General features: G+C 36.3%; 1 long non-coding RNA gene across 3 annotated transcripts; it reads right to left on the bottom strand.

Annotated features, from left to right (window-relative positions):
- Positions 1–18756: 18756 nt before the first annotated feature.
- LOC139844710 (uncharacterized) lies at positions 18757–21047 on the bottom strand. Of its 3 annotated transcripts, XR_011758072.1 has the most exons (5): positions 20541–21047; positions 20300–20408; positions 19699–19798; positions 19545–19603; positions 18757–19402 (listed from the first exon to the last, which is right to left on the bottom strand). It is a non-coding gene; the product is annotated as an uncharacterized lncRNA (long non-coding RNA). The 3 variants fall into 3 exon arrangements; XR_011758071.1 differs by having other exon boundaries at positions 20300–21047; XR_011758070.1 differs by having other exon boundaries at positions 19699–21047.
- Between the last annotated feature and the right edge of the window lie 1444 nt (positions 21048–22491).

Genomic DNA, 22491 nt, shown 5'->3' with positions numbered 1-22491 from the left:
CTAACGGACGGTTTTTATTTTGTGCGGTTTCGTTAGGTCGCACGGTGTCCGATTCGGTAGCACACAGCGTCTTCGTTTATTTATATTTTGCGGGGCCTAAATTTACTTTACTTTCTAAGGTGTAGAAGGTGTAAGTTAACCTAGTGTCGAATTTTATGCTGATTAACGAATTGAAGATCAAGTGGATAATCGTCTTTTAGTTAAATTACCTGGATAAAAGATAGTAGTTGATTTTAGCTAAAGATCCTAAATGCAGAAAAAAGTAAATAAAGTGGGAGGATATCTGGAGTGTGCAGATCAAGGAAATGTTGACTAAGATATCAGTATTGGGTTAGAGAAATGTAATTATGCTTATGTTAAGACTATGCTTGGATTGATGCTGATCTGGTTGGATGAGCCAATTACACAGACCTACTTATCTCTGAACTCTCGGAGTTCTCTTTGAGCAGTGAGAAGTATGTCACTTGGTCGTATAAATGAAGTGTAACAATACCTCGGAGGTTATCCTCAGTAGAGTACTAGATTTATTAGTGATTTAAGCTCTAATCCTAACCCTCGTTATCAGTTTAGATAACTGAATAACAACGTGCCGTGTTGATTGAACACTGATCACAAACGGAAGGAGTCCGTCGGTTTAAGTTGGCAAAACCTTAAATGAAAACTAACAACCATTACATCATACTAATGAGATCACAACAAATCAAACATTATACAGCATTACAGTTAATATACTGATAGTAAAGCAGATAGAAACCTAATAAGTACCTAAACAGTTGATATGACTAAGACCCAGGGCAACAATCAGACAAGAACATGCAATAGGCTTGGGTCATACAGTAGAGGCACTAACTAGATCATAAAAGCTCCTAAGAGGTCTCTTCGGAATAGTCAATAGGCATACTAGGTCATTCATGTCTCAATTCCTAGGTTCCGTGCCCTAAAAGTGCATTAGAAGCCTCTCGGGAACTCCGGCCATACCGAGTTCATAGAATCTTCAGATACAGTATAATCAGGGGTCTTAATCCTATGAAGTAGCTAATTTCACATAGGTGGACAAGTCCTGATCACAACCTAAGTTGGTCAATCCTTAAGATGCTAAGATACAAATCTATCAGACTTCCTAATTCAGTATTATAACAATAATCGTACAATATTAACATAATTACGCTAACCCAAACTTCTATCATGGCAACATACAGATAAATTAAGCTATCATGGCAATATCGGAACGCATTATTAAACATAAAAAGTAAGAATACATGTTTAATACAAAAGACAAGCGTTTCGGATAAGAACCTGAAAAAGCCGAACTAATCTGCCCGGGATCGCAGGGACTCGCCGGGATATCCTCCGGAAAATAAAAGCTAAGCTAACTACTACTAAAAACTACCTAAAATATTGAAAATATAAATTGTATTGCAAGTTGAGTGTGTCTTGGAATGAATGGAGAAAGCCCCTTTAAATAGACTTGAAATTCTGCCAAATACGCCTGGCAGGCCGTTTGGCAGGCCGTATTTGGCAGGCCGTATTCTTGGCAAGCCGTTTGGTGGCTCGTGTGGTGGCACGTATCTGGCAGGCCGTTTCCATAGTGGCAGGCCGTATGGCAGGCCGTATGGCTTGCTGATCAGGGCCTGATTTACTGGATCGTAACTTGATTTCTTGCCTTTCACCATTTTCGCTCTAAAATCTTCGTTTTAGCTCCGTTTTACTTGATTCTTTTTGCATCGCCTTTGTAATTACTTAATCTACAAAATCAACAGAAAAAGCGATAATTTTGCAGACAAAGTTTTAATCTTTATTGTTTTACGGCCTGATTTAGGGGGTAAAATGTGACTTTTTGCCCGATATCAGCACTACCGGCTCGATGGTTCATGCCATAACACCCACAAATAAACACGCCATATACACATACGTATAATTACTTGTGATGACCCGGAAAATTTCAACTTATTTAAACCAATTCTCTATATGATTTAATATTTTCAACATGATAAGCAATGAATTTTGACAAGTTTTAAAACTTTTGAAAATGATTTTTTATATAACGGTTGACCACCCTGTTTGTCTAACGATTCACGAATGTCATAACATCTATTATATACATATTTTAATAAATATAAGAGTGTTCGATATATACGGAATTATGCGAATAATATTTATATACGAAATGATTAAAAATTTACTATTAAACGATGCTATTTCAAATTAAAAATTTTACGTATTAAGTCATTTTATTTTTATGATATAATTTTTGTATTTTTTTTTTAGAAACGAAGTTAAATTAATAATGTACAATTTGTAAAGCACAACGTACAACGTGTAGCTTAAATAGTTGAATTTAAATTAATTCATTTACTATTCACATGAAAACGACATGATAGAAATTATTAATTATAAGTTACATAGAATACCCCTGAAGTATTTAATAAATACGACTTTTTAAAATTTTAAATTCGATTTACGTATTATTAAAACATGTCGACACACAAGAAAACAACGGAGTGTGAGCTGGTGAGGGAGGCCATGCGATCGCATGGCCATAGTGCCCAAGACCCATGCGATCGCATGGTGATTCTGGTGGCCAAAACTCTATAAATTTGCCCGAAGCCTGATTCGTGTAATTCATTTTCATTTCATCTCATCATGCACTCTGTATAAATAAATATATATATATATATTAATATTATTATAAATATTAATATTAATATTAATATTATTAATAATATTTAGTATTAGTATTAGTAAGGGTATTATTAATATGTATACATAAAATATTACGACGAGGTTATGAGCGTGTTACTTTCAAAATATGTTTTTGAGCGGGATAGAGCTAAGGAAATTATGGGTTATAGCTATGGAGGTTATGGGTACTGTTCGCAAGTCAAACCTAGTGTTTATCATCTCTGTTGCGTCTACGTACTTTCCTGCAATATTGAATCTTAATATTGATAAGTGAGCATTCATATCTTATCTTTTATATATTAATAGTGTATACATGTCTAGTGCTCGAATATATATGTTTATGCATACTTGTATACTAAATTTCGTCGTTAAACAGTTTATAATGAATCACTAATTAAATATATATATTACTGGTAAAAGGTATATGATATACATGTTTTTGAAAAGCTGGCGAAAAATCAATAACTTTTCATTTAGATATCGAATAGTTTCGATGGACGGATTAAAAGATATGATCAACTGAATTATAATTGACTTTAATTGGAATTGCTTTTGAATCTGCAATTAATATTTAAACAACTTGTTTGTAAGATTGATAAATTGGATTTTTGAATATTACCAACCGAGTAAATGAATCCTTATATAAGTCACATCTCGTTTTGTTAAACAACTGTCCAAAATTGACTTTTTGAAACGACTTTGGATAACTTTTGTATGTCGATCTCGAGCATTAGGATTGTGATACACTATGACCTGACCTAGCTTGATAAACATTTATTGACCAACATATGTTCTCTAGGTTGAGATCTACGGTTATTTGGTAATCCGAGTTTCGGTCACATTTTGGTGAACGACTTTATATGCTGCTAAAGTGAGTTTCATTTGCTCCCTTTTTAAATGATTTTGCAATATATATTTTTGGGCTGAGAATACATGCACTTTATTTTAAAAACAATAGACACAAGTACATACTAAATTCTATACTGAGTTTGAACCGAAAATCCCTTAGCTTTGGTAACTAGTAACTGCCGGTTATAAGAACTGGTGGGCGCGAGTAGTAGTATATGGATCCATAGGGCTTGATATCCCCGTCCGAGCTAGAGCACTAGTCTTTTAACGGACGTATGCTATTTGAGAAGCGTACACGTTGGTTTGCGTGTATTATTAAGATGATTATACAAAGGGTACAAATTATATATACGTTAAGTTTAGTTACCAGGGTGCTCAATCTTGTAGAATATTTTGATAAACGTTTCTGGATGAAACAATTGAAATCTTGTGATCCACTTTTATATACAGATTATACGACACACTAAAACTATGGACTCACCAACCTTTGTGTTGACACTTGTTAGCATGTTTATTCTCAGGTTCCTAGAAGCCTTCTGCTGTTTGCTTATATGTTAGACAAGCTATGTGCATGGAGTCTTACATGACATACTTTATTCAAGGAAACGTTGCATTCACCAAATCATCACCATGTATCTTATTTTGACTGCATTGTCACCGAAAGTATTATTGTAAACCATTATTTACGGTGATTGTCTATATGTAGAAATCATCAGATGTTGAAAACTTTGAATTTAAATATTCATTTATGATATACCTTTTCAAAACGAATGCAATGTTTATAAAACGTATCATATAGAGGTCAAATACCTCGCAATGAAATCGATGAATGACGTGTTTGTCCATATGGATTTGGAGCGATCGTCACAGTTGGTAACAGAGCGTTGGTCCTAGTGAACCAGGTCTTGCATGAGTGTGTCTAACTGGTTATTGTTAGGATGCATTAGTGAGTCTGGACTATGACCGTATATGTTTTTACCAAGTTTTGCTTACCATTTATCGTCGGAAATTACTTGCTTATCATTCCTAAGTCTAGACACGTCTTACTGCATTTACTGCATAGATAGTGTACCGACAAAATTCATATCTTAGCATATCTGTTACTGTAAACCTTTCCTGACATCTTCCGAAAATTTCTCCGTAATTTACGGGATTTTGGTATTATATATACATATGTAAATTATGTATTGAGGAGTACCAATCTAAATTCTATAATCTATCTTATATCAAAAATCAATTCCCTGATTATACAAGATGGATCACGTATCTAGTTCAAATTCCTTAAATTCCGACAGCTATTCCGATATGGATATTCACCTGAACTCCGAAGACAGTGTAACCGGAATGGATCAACCAATTAGCCATCATCTATTCTGGATGAATTGGGGATGGGTTCGTAGCTTACTTAGTCATTGGAGACAAGAAGAAGGTGATCCCTTCCATCCACCACATTGCCCTCTTGGCGAAGAACCTGAAGCACTTACCGGCGAACCTATTCGTAATACCATTTTCTCTTTCATTTCCAGAGTATCTAGTCATGATTATATACTATCTCACATTCTAAATCTTATTCGTCCGCTCGTCCGAACCGCCAATCATCCCGGTGTAGTAGAAGAAGTCAACGAGCTTCGCGCTCGGGTAGTGGCTTTGGAGAATATGGTGCAAAGGTTACAAGCACCAGCAGCATCACCGGCATCAACAGTACCACCGACAACAACACCAACACTACCATTACCACCACCAACAACATCCGCATCGCAAACCTCAACTTCACAATCTGTCCCACGAGCATCAACGTCATACGCACCGTAGTTACCAAGAAATACCAGCAACAATAACCGATAAAGTATTAACTCATTTCCCCTGAAGAAATTTTATGTATATTTAATATATATGAATTTTGAAATCAAAATAAATCTTTTCGTACTAAGCTATTACGTGTGAATCTTAACTGGTAGGTATTACTCGGTTAGTTCATATTACTAATATGCAATGATGTACATCCTTCCTTAACAACTTAACCATTGTTAACTAAAATCTCCGTTTCAACTTAATGAATTCCATTTCATAATAAACCAAGTGTATTAATCGATTACATAATTGATTTTACATTTTCAATTTCGATATACTCGAAACTTTCCAGAAAACATCATCTGTGCCTTGTAAGGTTCACAAAAATTCCACGAGCACCAACATCCTTCACTGACGAATATCAATAAGAATAAATAATGAAGTGTTGATTTCATTAGTGAAAAACTCCGCAAAGATTATGTAATCTTTAATGTTTTAGAGATTAATCATTTCTAAGTCAAGTAGAAAATCAAATGAGCTTAATATGATATTAACTCATTAAATCCGTATTACATCTGAAGAAATATACATACATATATTTTCATAAAGACAGTAATGAAAATTCTTTTGTACAAAATATTACTTGTGAAATCTTTAACGGGTAGGTAATTCCCGAGAAATATATAAGTTCACAATTAATATGTTATACTGTACATTCTTCAACTTTGATTCAAAAATTATTAACTATGCTCACAGCGATATACAATCGTTTCCATACAAATTCAATTACATATTCTGATATTGACGGATCAGAATTCAAGTCAAGATTTAACGGGTGACATCATTCTTAGATCTCTACATTTTTCAAAGCTATACTTTGACTTCAAAAATGTGAAAGATCCTTTAGCATTGTTATTACTGAAAATAATATTGCAATCCCTTTTCAAAGTATCTAGTTTTACCCCACTTCCAACCAGTCAATTTCAACTTTTCAGATTAGCCTTATTGAAACTTTGACATATACGTTCTTGTTACCGGGGAACCTTTCATGTTCTACCACATTAGCAGTAAATTTACCAACAACTTTATTAATCCTTGACCTTTCGAAAAATCCTTATACTCATTGAAACCCTATCTTGTACTCATCCACATCTTGTAACAATAATTGCCATACCAATCACCGGGAATTAGCAATCAGTATTTTGAAACTCGCAGCATTTTCTATGACAACAGTTATATATAGATAACATCTATCTTCTAGACTTACATACTTCGAAGGTGAAGTTTCTGAAAAAACATCCCAAACTATGAACTAGTTCTCTGAAATTGGAACAATGCTGATAAAGCAGCAAAAACGGTAAACGACTTTAACAGTCAAAAGTTTGATGATAAAGAATAGTATGGTGGTAAAGCTGAAAAAAAAGGTTTGGAACTGGAAAACGGATTGAGCAGACCATGAAGGAGGCTGTGGACAAATCACAAAGACGAAATCTACCTTCAAAGAATACAAATGATTCAGTATCTGCAGAAGCCATTAACGAATACCTTGCTTCCGAATCTAAACCCTTGCGGACAATATTCTTCATCATCCTCTGATATTAGAAATTCTAAGATATCATCGTATCTTTCATTATAAATATCCTCCATATTTCTGAAGATAATTCCATAATCATTCTTATCGGAAATCAATTTTCTCCTTGCGATATCTGTGTAACATCATAAAAGAAACTATTTTAGTTTCTAAATTCTGAAACCTTCGAGTTTAAAATATGAATATTTTTTTGAAGTGGTGTTGGGAGCTGAAGCATGAGTTAGTATAATATAATGACACTTGATCAACGTGATTATATTACAGTAAGTCATGCTGAGTTTCTAATGGAACTTGATAAAGGTTCACAGATCCCACCCTCATCATGAACCATGTTACATAATTCTTTTATTCTATTTAACCTCTAAACATATCAAGAAAATATATTTTCTTGATGATTCGGTCTTTTTCGGATATTCTGGTAATTTGACAAATCAAGATCGTGCCATTACGATTACCTTCTCAGAACATTAACTATGTTCATCCAAAACTCCATACCTACGAATTCTGGACCATTACAAGAGATGCCTAATCGCAAGAAGAAGAAACGAAGGGACAAAGCTCCGAAATAGAAATTGGAGTATAAATCGCAGCAAATAAGAGGGAGTATTAACTATGAATGACAATGATTATAGAAGACAGAAGTAGGGACATTGAAATATAAGGGGAGATATAAAGCCCGATAACAAACCTGAAATTACAAACCGTGTATATCAATGCGTATAGCAATATAAAGACACGGGAGAATGAAAAACACTATAACCCCAAGGTAATAGTAGAAGAAAATAACCTCCTCTGGTGGCAGATGAAAAAGAAGAATGAAGGATATGATAGCCAAGAAAATATCAAGAATCAGAGCTGGATTAAGCATTTTCACAATTTATTAGGAATTATGAAATAAGGAAGAAGCTTATAGGAGTGGTGAAAATAAATGAAACGGAAGAGGTCAATTTATAGTGAAATATCAGACATAGCAATCGAGGCAGATTACGCATTTAATTAAAGAAGATATTAATCTCCTTAATTCCCGAAGAATCAAATCTTATTTAAATTATGAATATTTTCTATTCCTTAAATTCCGGAAATCAATCGTTACTACGTCAAGAGATAAGACAAATCTCTATTCTTCATTTCACTCTATTACGAAAACTTCTCTCATACGCTTCGAGTAATTGGATTGTTTTATCCATATTATTCAACGGTGATAGAAATTCTATTTATCAACTAATATTCGTCATAAAAACATTTTTATTGTTAACCATGACGACCTCACTCAAATTTCGGGACGAAATTTCTTTAACGGGGAGGTACTGTGATGACCCGGAAAATTTCAACTTATTTAAACCAATTCTCTATATGATTTAATATTTTCAACATGATAAGCAATGAATTTTGACAAGTTTTAAAACTTTTGAAAATGATTTTTTATATAACGGTTGACCACCCTGTTTGTCTAACGATTCACGAACATCATAACATGTATTATATACATATTTTAATAAATATAAGAGTTTTCGATATATACGGAATCATGCGAATAATATTTATATACGAAATGATTAAAAATTTACTATTAAACGATGCTATTTCAAATTAAAATTTTTACGTATTAAGTCATTTTATTTTTATGATATAATTTTTGTATTTTTTTTTAGAAACAAAGTTAAATTAATAATGTACAATTTGTAAAGCACAACGTACAACGTGTAGCTTAAATAGTTGAATTTAAATTAATTCATTTACTATTCACATGAAAACGACATGATAGAAATTATTAATTATAAGTTACATAGAATACCCCTGAAGTATTTAATAAATACGACTTTTTAAAATTTTAAATTCGATTTACGTATTATTAAAACATGTCGACACACAAGAAAACAACGGAGTGTGAGCTGGTGAAGGAGGCCATGCGATCGCATGGCCATAGTGCCCAAGACCCATGCGATCGCATGGTGAGTCTGGTGGCCAAAACTCTATAAATTCGCCCGAAGCCTGATTCGTGTAATTCATTTTCATTTCATCTCATCATGCACTCTGTATAAATATATATATATATATATATATATATATATATATATATATATATATATATATATATATATATATATATATATATATATATATATATATATATTAATATTATTATAAATATTAATATTAATATTAATAATAATATTTAGTATTAGTATTAGTAAGGGTATTATTAATATGTATACATAAAATATTACGACGAGGTTATGAGCGTGTTACTTTCAAAATATGTTTTTGAGCGGGATAGAGCTAAGGAAATTATGGGTTATAGCTATGGAGGTTATGGGTACTGTTCGCAAGTCAAACCTAGTGTTTATCATCTCTGTTGCGTCTACGTACTTTCCTGCAATATTGAATCTTAATATTGATAAGTGAGCATTCATATCTTATCTTTTATATATTAATAGTGTATACATGTCTAGTGCTCGAGTATATATGTTTATGCATGCTTGTATACTAAATTTCGTCGTTAAACAGTTTATAATGAATCACTAATTAAATACATATATTACTGGTAAAAGGTATATGATATACATGTTTTTGAAAAGCTGGCGAAAAATCAATAACTTTTCATTTAGATATCGAATAGTTTCGATGGACGGATTAAAAGATATGATCAACTGAATTATAATTGACGTTAATTGGAATTGCTTTTAAATCTGCAATTAATATTTAAACAACTTGTTTGTAAGATTGATAAATTGGATTTTTGAATATTACCAACCGAGTAAATGAATCCTTATATAAGTCACATCTCGTTTTGTTAAACAACTGTCCAAAATTGACTTTTTGAAACGACTTTGGATAACTTTTGTATGTCGATCTCGAGCATTAGGATTGTGATACACTATGACCTGACCTAGCTTGATAAACATTTATTGACCAACATATGTTCTCTAGGTTGAGATCTACGGTTATTTGGTAATCCGAGTTTCGGTCACATTTTGGTGAACGACTTTATATGCTGCTAAAGTGAGTTTCATTTGCTCCCTTTTTAAATGATTTTGCAATATATATTTTTGGGCTGAGAATACATGCACTTTATTTTAAAAACAATGGACACAAGTACATACTAAATTCTATACTGAGTTTGAACCGAAAATCCCTTAGCTTTGGTAACTAGTAACTGCCGGTTATAAGAACTGGTGGGCGCGAGTAGTAGTATATGGATCCATAGGATTTGATATCCCCGTCCGAGCTAGAGCACTAGTCTTTTAACGGACGTATGCTATTTGAGAAGCGTACACGTTGGTTTGCGTGTATTATTAAGATGATTATACAAAGGGTACAAATTATATATACGTTAAGTTTAGTTACCAGAGTGCTCAATCTTGTAGAATATTTTGATAAACGTTTCTGGATGAAACAACTGAAATCTTGTGATCCACTTTTATATACAGATTATACGAAACACTAAAACTATGAACTCACCAACCTTTGTGTTGACACTTGTTAGCATGTTTATTCTCAGGTTCCTAGAAGCCTTCCGCTATTTGCTTATATGTTAGACAAGCTATGTGCATGGAGTCTTACATGACATACTTTATTCAAGGAAACGTTGCATTCACCAAATCATCACCATGTATCTTATTTTGACTGCATTGTCAACGAAAGTATTATTGTAAACCATTATTTACGGTGATTGTCTATATGTAGAAATCATCAGATGTTGAAAACTTTGAATTTAAATATTCATTTATGATATACCTTTTCAAAACGAATGCAATGTTTATAAAACGTATCATATAGAGGTCAAATACCTCGCAATGAAATCGATGAATGACGTGTTCGTCCATATGAATTTGGAGCGATCGTCACATTACTCCACTCACCTTAGAGTCTTTTGTGAAAGATAACCGAGCTTGCAACTTCAATGTAACGTACCTATTACATTTAGCACATAATCAATCACAACTCAAGTTAGTCAACCAACTTACTCCCCCACTCTAGTGCCATTTTGACCCAAGGTGCAATTCCGACCCATTTGCGCCCTTAACCCTAATATTTGGGTCAACACCAACAAAACCCTAACACTAGCCAAATATGGTCTTAAACACTTTAATATCACAAGTTTAGTGTTTTCTCATACACGTTTAACAACCTAGGTCGCCCAAGACCCATTTGACCCATTTCGAGGTCAACACGCCCATTTGGGTCACCCACAACCCAAATGACACCCACTAACATTAACTACAATTGTGCTAGTGATTTATTAAGCCTTTAAGACCCATTTACACACTTTACAAAACCCTAGGTTAGTCATCTTTTGGGTCTTCATGACCCAAACTTACCCAAAAACCCCCCAAATCACTAACAAATGGGTTTTAAGTGCAACACTAACCCAAACCCTAACTCTTAACACAATTTAAGTAAAAAAATTAGGTTTTATAACTTACCAACACAATCACCACTTAGCTAGCAACTAGATGAACAACTCTAGAACTCGCACTAAGACCCGATTCAACCTCTTTCTTCCTTTAATGGAGCTCTCTCACTCTAGAACCTCCTCTCTCTCTTGGATTTAATGGAAGATGATAAAGTAGATGGAAAAGGAGTAATGAGGCTCACCAAAACTGATCTAGGGCCTTAAAGTTGTCCACAAAGTGAAATTACCAAACTATCCCTTTTTAAATAACAAAATGCCAAAGCTGGCTCGTCTGGCCATCTGGACGGCGTCCAGCCCTTCAGAACGGGACGGCGTCCAGCCCTGTTGGACGGCGTCCAACATAACTGATAAAAACTGGATCTTACAACTCTCTCCCACTTGAACCGGATTGCGCCCTCGCAATCCACGCCGCATGACAAGCAGGAAGATAGACCAAAACAAACTCTTCGGGCTCCCAAGTGAACTCGGAACCTATACTTTGACGCCATTGAACCTTATAAGTTCTCACCTCTTTATTTCTCAATCTTTTCACTTTTTCGTCAAGTATAGCAATCGGCTCCTCAACATACTCTAACTTATTGCTTAGCTCAATTTCGTCCAATGACACCCATGAAGAATCATCCGCAAGACACTTACGGAGATGGGAAACATGAAATGTATTATGGATCCCCGCAAGTTCCTCGGGTAATTCCAAACGGTATGCAACTTCGCCAACACGAGCTAAAACTTTAAAAGGGCCAATAAACCGAGGAGCTAACTTTCCCGTTTTCGAAACCGAATAATACCTTTCCATGGCGAAACCTTAAGCATCACCATGTCGCCCTCTTGGAATTCGATCATTCGCCTAGGTTTATCAGCATACGACTTTTGTCTATCTTGCGCCTTTTTCAAATGATCTCGAATCACATCAATCTTGCTGTTCGTCTCTAAAACCAAATCGGTATCCCCGATCTCCTTTTGTCCCACTTCACCCCAACAAATTGGAGTTCGACACCTTCGCCCATAAAGCATCTCATAAGGTGGCATCCCGATACTAGTATGATAACTATTATTGTATGAGAATTCCACCAAAGGCAAGTGCTCGTCCCAACTACCGCCGAAATCAATAATGCACGCCAGTAACATATCCTCCAAAGTTTGATTCGTACGCTCGGTTTGACCGTCCGTTTGAGGATGATACGCCGTGCTCAATTTTAATTGTGTACCCATATCGTCATGAAACTTTTCCCAAAACCGAGATGTAAAACGATTATCTCGATCCGAAATAATATATATAGGGATCCCATGTCGAGCGACTACTTCCTTGATAAACAATTTAGCCAAGGCCTCCGACGATATCGCTTCCCGAATGGGAAGAAACAAAGCACTTTTCGTCAATCGGTCAACTATCACCCAAATTGAATCAAATTGGGTTCTCGCCGTCTTTGGTAACTTTGTGATGAAATCCATGGTAATGTGCTCCCATTTCCACTTCGGAATTTCTAACGGTTGTAACTTACCATACAGCTTTTGGTGTTCGGCTTTAACTTGCAAACACGTGACGCATTGCTCAACATATTTAACAACATCACGTTTCATGCCCGCCCACCAATACTCCTTCCTTAAATCAAGATACATTTTTGTTGCGCCCGGATGAATGGAATACTTTGACTTATGTGCTTCATCAAGTAGCACTCGTCGATAATCCCCCATCTTAGGCACCCACACTCTCCTTTGAAAAGACAACAAACCACGCGAGCCCATAGTAATGAACTCCGATTGTCCCACTATTCGTTCTGCATGTTTGTTGTGAACGTAAGCCTCTATTTGAATCACACCAAGTTTTTCAAGAAAACCATTAGTAATAATCATACGTAACAATCCCAGTCGTATCGCCGGGTGGTGACTCTTTCGACTTAACGCATCCGCGACCACATTCGCCTTGCCCGGATGATAAAGTATTTCACAATCATAATCTTTTACCACATCCATCCACCTACGTTGGCGATAATTCAAATCTCGTTGATTGAAGAGATGTTTCAAACTCTTATGATCCGAATAAATCGTACTCTTGACACCATACAAGTAATGACGCCAAATTTTCAACGCATGCACAACCGCCGCCAACTCAAGATCGTGAGTCGGATATCTCGTTTCATGTTCCTTTAATTGTCGAGAGGCGTAAGCGATGACTTTACCCCTTTGCATTAGAACACACCCGAGCCCATTTAGAAAGGCATCACAATACACCGTCATGTCTTCCACACCTTCTGGCAACACTAACACCGGAGCTTGACACAACTTCTCTTTTAACAATTGAAAAGCAATTTCTTGCTCGTTCTCCCAAATAAACCTCGCGTTCTTCCTCGTCAATTTCGTCAACGAAGAAGCGATCTTAGAAAAGTCTTGGATAAATCGACGATAATAACCGGCCAATCCGAGAAAATTTCGGATTTCCGTAGGCGTAGTCGGTCGTCCCCAACTCTTTACCGTCTCAATCTTGCTCGGGTCTACTTGAATACCATTTTCGTTCACAATATGGCCAAGGAATTGAACTTCCCTTAGCCAAAATTCACATTTGGAGAATTTAGCATACAACTTCTCCTTCCGCAATATCTTTAACACAATCCGCAAATGATGTTCATGTTCCTTCATACTCTTCGAATAGACAAGTATGTCGTCAATGTACACAATTACCGACTTGTCCGACATAGGTTGGCACACTCGGTTCATAAGATCCATGAATGCCGCAGGTGCATTCGTAAGACCAAAAGGCATAACTACAAACTCATAATGCCCATAACGCGTTCAAAAAGCCTTTTTCTCAATATCTTCCTCACGGACCCGCATTTGGTGATAGCCGGACTGTAGGTCGATTTTAGAGAAATACGTTGCACCTTGGAGTTGGTCAAACAAATCGTCAATCCGAGGCAATGGATAACGATTCTTGATCGTCACTTTATTCAACTCCCAATAATCGATGCACGTTCGCATACTACCATCCTTCTTCTTCACGAATAAAACCGGAGCGCCCCATGGCGAAGCACTTGGTCGGATAAAACCCTTTCCAAGTAGCTCTTGGGTTTGATTTAATAACTCTTGCATTTCCGTCGGCGCTAAACGATAAGGAGTTTTAGCAATGGGAGTAGCTCCCGGAACCAACTCAATACGAAATTCAACTTGTCTTTCCGCCGGAACACCCGGTAACTCATCCGGAAAAACATCTTCAAACTCATTTACCACCGGAATTTCACGAATGGATGATGGCTCATCTCGAGTATCAACAACATGGGCAAGAAAAGCCATGCCACCACTAACAAGGAAACGACGTGCCCGTGCAAAAGTGCATATCGGCACAAGTCTTCTCCGTTTATCACCGTGAATAATTAACTCTCCCCCACTTGGGGTCTTCACACGAATAAACTTTTCATGGCATGCAATATCGGCTCTATGATGATCAAGCCAATCCATACCAACAACGATATCGAAATCACCCAAAGTCATCGGGATAAGATCAATCTTAAAGTTTTCGGCACCAAAAACGACATCACAATTTTTACACACATCAACCACTAGCACCGTCTTGCCGTCCGCTATTTGGACTTCTACCGGATGACTCAACTTAGCTAATGGTCTATTAAGTCTAGGCACAAATTTTGAAGACACAAACGACAAATTTGCACCGCTATCAAATAAAATCCTTGCCGGATTTGAGTTAACCATAAAAGTACATGAGACAACTTCGTTGGATTGCTTGGCCTCATCATTGGTCATCAAGTAATTGCGACCCCTAGCAGTACCCGCCGCTCTCTCCAACTTCTTCACATGATCACTATTCAATTCGGGACATTCCGGCCTCTTGTGCCCCTCTTTGCCACAATTATAACAAGTAAGCTTGGTCGACGCCTTGGTACAATCACGGGCTATGTGCCCTCTTTGATTACAATTATAACACGTGGGTCCGAAACCCCCGGAAACACCCTTCTTCACACTATTAACGCTTTCGGAGCCTTTCTTGTTCTTTTTATTGGAAAAATTCGAATAACTCGAACCTTCAAACTTTCTCTTTGAAAAAGTGAAATCGCTTTTTCTTGGAACCTCCGGCTCAAAACCCCTCGCCAATTCGTATAAATCTTCAAAAGACTTAGCCATTCCCCGGCTAATCTTACCCTTCAACTCCTCACCTAACGTACGGTAGAAATCTAGCATCAACTTGTGATCATCACCAACATACTCCGGACAAAAACGAGTCTTTGCCAAGAAGGTAGACTTGAGAGAAACCAAGTCCATTGAACCTTGTCGCAAATTGTGCAACTCGTCCCGGATTTTATCAAGATCGGAAGAAGTTCGGTATTCTTGGAAAAATTCCTTCTTAAACTCCTCCCATGTCAAGCTCATGCATTGCTCTTCACCATATAATTTGATTTTATCGTCCCACCACAATTTGCCCTATTCGCGCAACATGCTAGACCCATACCTCGTCTTCTTCTCGGGAGGACACTCCGCGGTACGGAACGCCCCCTCGATATCGGAAATCCAACAAGTGCTTTTCAATGGATCCCTCACCCCATTAAACATCGGAGGTTGAGTATCCTTGAAATTTTTTTAGTGGAAGTCCCGCCTTCCACCCCCACCATTTTCTTCACCCCCTTCGCCTCGAGGATAAATGTTTCTAGCCTCTAAAGCCTCCTCTATCGCGGCTTTCATTCGTTCATTGATCATTTCGGTCACTTGTCCATCAACCGACTCTTGGAAGACCTTTCGGACATCGTCAAGAAAATCCTTCTTTAGCCTTTTAAAGATGGCCTCAACCTTGGTCGTGAGTTCAACGTCCTCACTCGTACTTCCGTCATTGGTGTCGTGTCCATTTCTCATCTTCATTCTATAAAACGAAGTAAATTAAGCATCGAAACGAAAAGGACTTAACACATATGTATATACATATACGCCACACTACCCCATCTTGCTCAACAATCGTCGTACATCGCTTGTTTGACACGATTTGAACCCGTAACAATGGTAGCTAATCATTGTTACGCGATCACGCCACATTAATTCGCTAGTACAATGTCTATCTCGCTTGATGATTGCTAAAACAACACAAAACAGTTAGTGCAAGGTTAATTCACATAAACACTAGCACTAGCAATTCCCGTTCCGACCCAAAGTCCTACAAGTCCAGCATAACGCGCACACACAATAAAGTCTAAGTCTAGGCACCTATCTCAAATCGCCTAAATCCCTTAGACCATGATCTGATACCACTTGTAACAACCCGACTTCACTTTACCAAAAACACACAACAACAAAAAAAAATTCTGGTGCAGCACATCTGGACGGCGTCCAGCAATGAAGGGTGGGACGGCGTCCAGAAGATCTGGACGGCGTCCAGAAGATCTGGACGGCGTCCAGTTTGCCTTGCAGCTGCTGTCCCCGGGGTCCAACTTACATGAGCGAAAATCCCGCTTCCCGACACTTTTAGTCGAAAATCCTTTCACAACATATTACAATATAATAAACTATGAGGTTTTCAACATCAAAAGAAGTTTTACATCACCGGGCCCACATAGGCCCGAATTACGCGTTTAGTTCAAAAATACAAGTTTCGACCATTAGAGTTTAAGTTCCAAACTACATCTAGAGCACGGTGTTTGGGGTTAAACTACCCAATCTTGGCCGAACTTCCAATAGCTACCCAAAAGCATCCCCTATCAAAATAAGCGGGAGACCACTAGTCCAAACGAATACCTTTTCCTTTGTCCGCGCCAGTGCCTAAAAAGGTAAACAATGAGAGGGTAAGCTAACGCTTAGTGAATGCAATAATTATACATATACATATACAACCTATCTATTTGCAATCACATCCACCAAATGCCTCATACGAACTTGTAACTCAAATAGCATGTCATCAAACCGTAATACTAACAAGTAGTACATTATCACAAAAACCGCATTAGCATACACTCAACACAATATATATAATATGCTAAACAATTATCAATCTCAATATGGTTAACCATAAACGATATGGTGCTACCGGCTCGTGGTTCACACCATGCGCAATTGAGTCATACTCTTTTATAGTGCTACCGACTCGTGGTTCACACTCGATGCTACCGGCTCGTGGTTCACATCTTAGTTTATAGTGCTACCGGCTCGTGGTTCACACTCGATGCTACCGGCTCGTGGTTCACATCTTAGTTTATAGTGCTACCGGCTCGTGGTTCACATCTTATCACACACATGTTATGGCACTACCGGCTCGATGGTTCATGCCATAACACCCACAAATAAACACGCCATATACACATACGTATAATTACTCCACTCACCTTAGAGTCTTTTGCAAAAGATAACCGAGCTTGCAACTTCAATGTAACGTACCTATTACATTTAGCACATAATCAATCACAACTCAAGTTGGTCAACCAACTTACTCCCCACTCTAGTGCCATTTTGACCCAAGGTGCAATTCTGACCCATTTGCGCCCTTAACCCTAATATATGGGTCAACACCAACAAAACCCTAACACTAGCCAAATATTGTCTTAAACACTTTAATATCACAAGTTTAGTGTTTTCTCATACACGTTTAACAACCTAGGTCGCCCAAGGCCCATTTGACCCATTTCGAGGTCAACACGCCCATTTGGGTCACCCACAACCCAAATGACACCCACTAACATTAACTACAATTGTGCTAGTGATTTATTAAGCCTTTAAGACCCATTTACACACTTTAACTTTTCAAAACCCTAGGTTAGTCATCTTTTGGGTCTTCATGACCCAAACTTACCCAAAAACCCCCAAATCACTAACAAATGGGTTTTAAGTGCAACACTAACCCAAACCCTAACTCTTAACATAATTTAAGTAAAGAAATTAGGTTTTATAACTTACCAACACAATCACCACGTAGCTAGCGACTAGATGAACAACTCTAGAACTCGTACTAAGACCCGATTCAACCTCTTTCTTCCTTTAATGGAGCTCTCTCACTCTAGAACCTCCTCTCTTGGATTTAATGGAGCTCTCTCACTCGTACTAAGACCTGATTCAACCTCCTCTCTCACTCTAGAACCTCCTCTCTCTCTTGGACTAGATGGAAAAGGAGTAATGAGGCTCACCAAAACTGATCTAGGGCCTTAAAGTCGTCCACAAAGTGAAATTACCAAACTACCCCTTTTTAAATAACAAAATGCCAAAGCTGGCTCGTCAGGCCATCTGGACGGCGTCCAGATTTCTGGACGGCGTCCAGCCCTTCAGAACGGGACGGCGTCCAGCCCTGTTGGACGGCGTCCAACATAACTGATAAAAACTGGATCATACAAATGGCAGGTACTTACTCGTTTATCGACAGGTCGTATTCTTCAACAGGTGGATAGAAGTAACAATGGGTAGCAGGGGTTCCAATAAGCTGAATCTGCCTTGTGTTGTTAATTATAAAAAAATTCTTAATGCTAAAATTTTCAAGTGTTTAATGTGCAGTGTAAGATAAATGATAACTACGAATTTAGAGAATACCAATAGTAATCCTTGACCCGATAGGATGTTGCTGCTCAAATTACCCAATTTTCCATTATTTCGTTTGCTACTACATCAGCCTTTGACTTTATGGCTTGGTCATTCCATATAGTGAGAAATTAGGTTTAAACCCAAAGTCAGCAACATAAATTAAAAAAAACAATTTAAATATATTAGAACCTAATATTGATACTCAAATTACCGTATTAGAGGACCTAAAACAAACATAATCAACAGCTGAAGTTTAAACCTGCAGTAACAATGGTGTCAGAAAAAGATGGACACGAAAGCAATTGGAGTAAAAAAAAAAAACCCAAATAGATACGTGAGCAATTTGAAGTTTGGGTGTTAAAACCTGCAAACAGTTGTTTGATTCGTAAACGATACCTGCGCAATTGAAAGATCCAATTTTCACAAGTTTTTGAAAAGTCATACCCGAACTTGTAGGTACTTGTGTCCAAGTTAGACTCTATGTGAACCAATCAATAGTAGTCAAGCGCCACACTTTTTGGTTGTTTAATTCAATGTCATAGTCGGCATAATCTGCAGCGTCAACGACGGTTACCTGTCTTTTATGACCCAAAAAAAAGTTAGAAAAAACAATCATTAAATGTGTTTTAGTCAGAATTGGTACAAATTGCTACTAAATGAAATAAGTGAAGTGCAATTCTTGAGGTGTCAGAGGAGCATTGAAGTACACATAGAAATTACCTGACACCCTGTTTCCATGTACAACCCAGAATCACAGCATAATGAGTGGAAAAGCATTACTGCAATATTAACATCTTATGTAACAATTTCTTAGCAAGAAGGTATTGACAACATTAAATTAACCATTGAACTTAAAAATGCGTAATGGCAGTACCTTTTACTGAAATCATAGATCGGAGTAGTACCTAGATTATTAGATAGTAGCTTAACAAAACTTGAATCAAAGAAGCAACACATATATGTATTTAAGATACCTGAGTTTTCATAAAAATCCCAAATTGTTAGATCTATTTAACAGTAATTACAATATCATTATAAAGGAGCAACCAACACATATATGTATTTACACATGCATATCAAATTCAAATTTAAGTATATGAAATTTCACATTTAGTGGTTATGGGTCAAAATGATCAGTTTCAAAACCATTCAAGCGGATGGGATCTTACACCCACGAAAAAATTGCACCGTTGATCACTTATGTTTACTTCAAATTTCAAGTTAGCCATTAAAGTTTGTTTTTAACATGGTTGGTCACTCAAGTATACAAAAATTTCATAGTTAGTCACCCTTTTAAATTTCTGTCAAAAGAATAGAGGGTATAATTGTCCACACACATAAATTTATAAAAATAAAAATAAAAATCTATATTAATTAATTAATATTCATATTCATATTCATATTCATATTCATATACATATACATATACATATACATATACATATACGGAGTATAATTTAAACCCAAGCTACCACCTCCTCTTGCCACCGCTAACACCTCCATCCACCGCCAGCAAACAGTTCCGACCACCTCCACTGGTCGCCGCAAATCGTGTTAAATAAAGGCAGAGGTTTCTTCTAAAACCTTGCAAAAAATTGTTAATTTATATTGAAAAGTCATGGTCCGAGTTTGCAAAAAATTGCTAACTTTCAGTTTTTTTTGCTCTCAAATAAATTAATTTGTTTCAGAAAACACATCAGCTACAAGTAGTCTTACTCTCTTTATAACAATGCAAATTAGTGGTTGTTGATGAACAAGAAAATTTCGTCAAACAGACCTGAATTGTTATCATCCATCATCATCGAATCTGAGTTTCATCATCATCGCTAAAAACAGAATATTCGTCAAACAAAAAGTACCTCGAAAATTTAAATGTGTTTTTGTTTCTAGATCTAAATGGGCTTTGTTTCTAGATCTTTCGTCGGCGTTAATTTCTGAGCAAATTTGTGGTCATTGATGAAGAAGAAGAAAAACAGATCTGTATGAAAGGCCTCAAAATCACCTCCACCACCATCGTATTCGTCGAAATAAGCACCATCATCGCCATCCGATTTGGGCTACGTTTTATATGATTTGAAGATATATGTTATTGTGTATTTTTTTTTTTTTTTTTTTGAAGATATATGCTTCTTTCTGGGTTTGATTTAGTTGCAAATCCATTCCCATGATTGAAAATATAAATAATGAAAATGGTAACAATGGGGATGAAAAACATACTCAACCTGAATTAGTCATGAAAGATGTGGAAATTGATAAAGATATGGTGAAAGATGTTGTGGAATAAATTCCAACAATTATTGATCCTACTGATGTTGGTATATAAGGCTATATATACACAAATCTTAGAGTATTTTTTTTTTACCCTCAAATCTTAGAACGAGTTTCACCTGAATTTTGTCTTTGTATTTTTATTGTTATAAATTTATGTGTGTGGACAATTATACCCTCAATTCTTTTGACAGTAATTTAAAAGGGTGATCAACCATGAAACTTTTGCATAGTTGAGTGACCAACTATGTTTAAAATAAACATTAGTGGCTAACTTGAAATTTGAAGTAAACATGGGTTACCAACGGTGCATTTTTTTTCTACACCCACTCATAGGGGGAATCAAAAGGTGACTAAATGGTAGCGATTGCTAGGTTGAGTAATGGGTCAAGATGAAATTGGAGCTCACAAAGGTTGAGTCGTGCTGATGTGTCAGCACCTTCCAGCTATTTTTAGAAATTAAATTTACTATGAAATTTTATAGAAAATAAAATAAAATAAAATACATATTTGTAATGTTTGACGTATTTGCTTCAATGATTTAAATGTGTCTTAATAAACTGATATGAAACTTTATTCGATCATCAACACTAATAATTCGTATGTCCTTTTACATTCATAAAGTTTGCAAGATATGTCGTGTAACGGGTCAAAATGGGTTCATTTTGAGCACTTATAGGTTTGATTGACCCGTTTGATCTAATTTTAGATGAACTTGGCGAAATTGCCACCACTACATAACAATATTGAAGCACAAAAGAGAATGCAGAATTACCTCAAGCTTACACTCATTGGCTAATGTTTGCCAAGAGGGCTATAATTCAAAAGTGTGATTGCTGACAGAATGAACAAGTACCCCATTCCTTTGCCACATGAGTTTCTTCTTAGAAGGCAAGGGTTCCGATCTCCTCAAATACCAGATGGGTGGCTGCAACAATCCCATCACACAAACCCAAATTATATTGAATTGAACGTTTATCATATAGAATCTGAAAATTGTGAAACCAATTCCACCTAAACACGCGCTGAAAACTAGAAAAAGATAAAAACACCCCTCTACTACACCCTCATGGTAACAGTAATATATTATAAATATATGTAAAATACATGTTAAACACATTAAATGAATTCATTTTAGAACTTTATATCTGAGCATAATAGGTGATATGTATTTAATCGTGTGACGACCCGGAAATTTTTGACCAAATTTAAACTTAATTTTTATATGATTTCGACACGATAAGCAAAGTCTGTAATGTTGAGTCTCAAAATTTTTTGAACTGTGTTCATGTACTCAATTACCCTTCGACTATTTCTGACGATTCGCGAACAATTATTTGTAAATAGATATGGATATATATAAATAATTATATATATAAATGAATTATTCCATGATCTA

Source organism: Rutidosis leptorrhynchoides, chromosome 4 (genome assembly GCF_046630445.1).
Source record: "Rutidosis leptorrhynchoides isolate AG116_Rl617_1_P2 chromosome 4, CSIRO_AGI_Rlap_v1, whole genome shotgun sequence".
NCBI lineage: Eukaryota > Viridiplantae > Streptophyta > Magnoliopsida > Asterales > Asteraceae > Rutidosis > Rutidosis leptorrhynchoides.
Note: the sequence above shows the minus strand (reverse complement) of the source record. Positions and strands in the feature narration are given on the sequence as shown.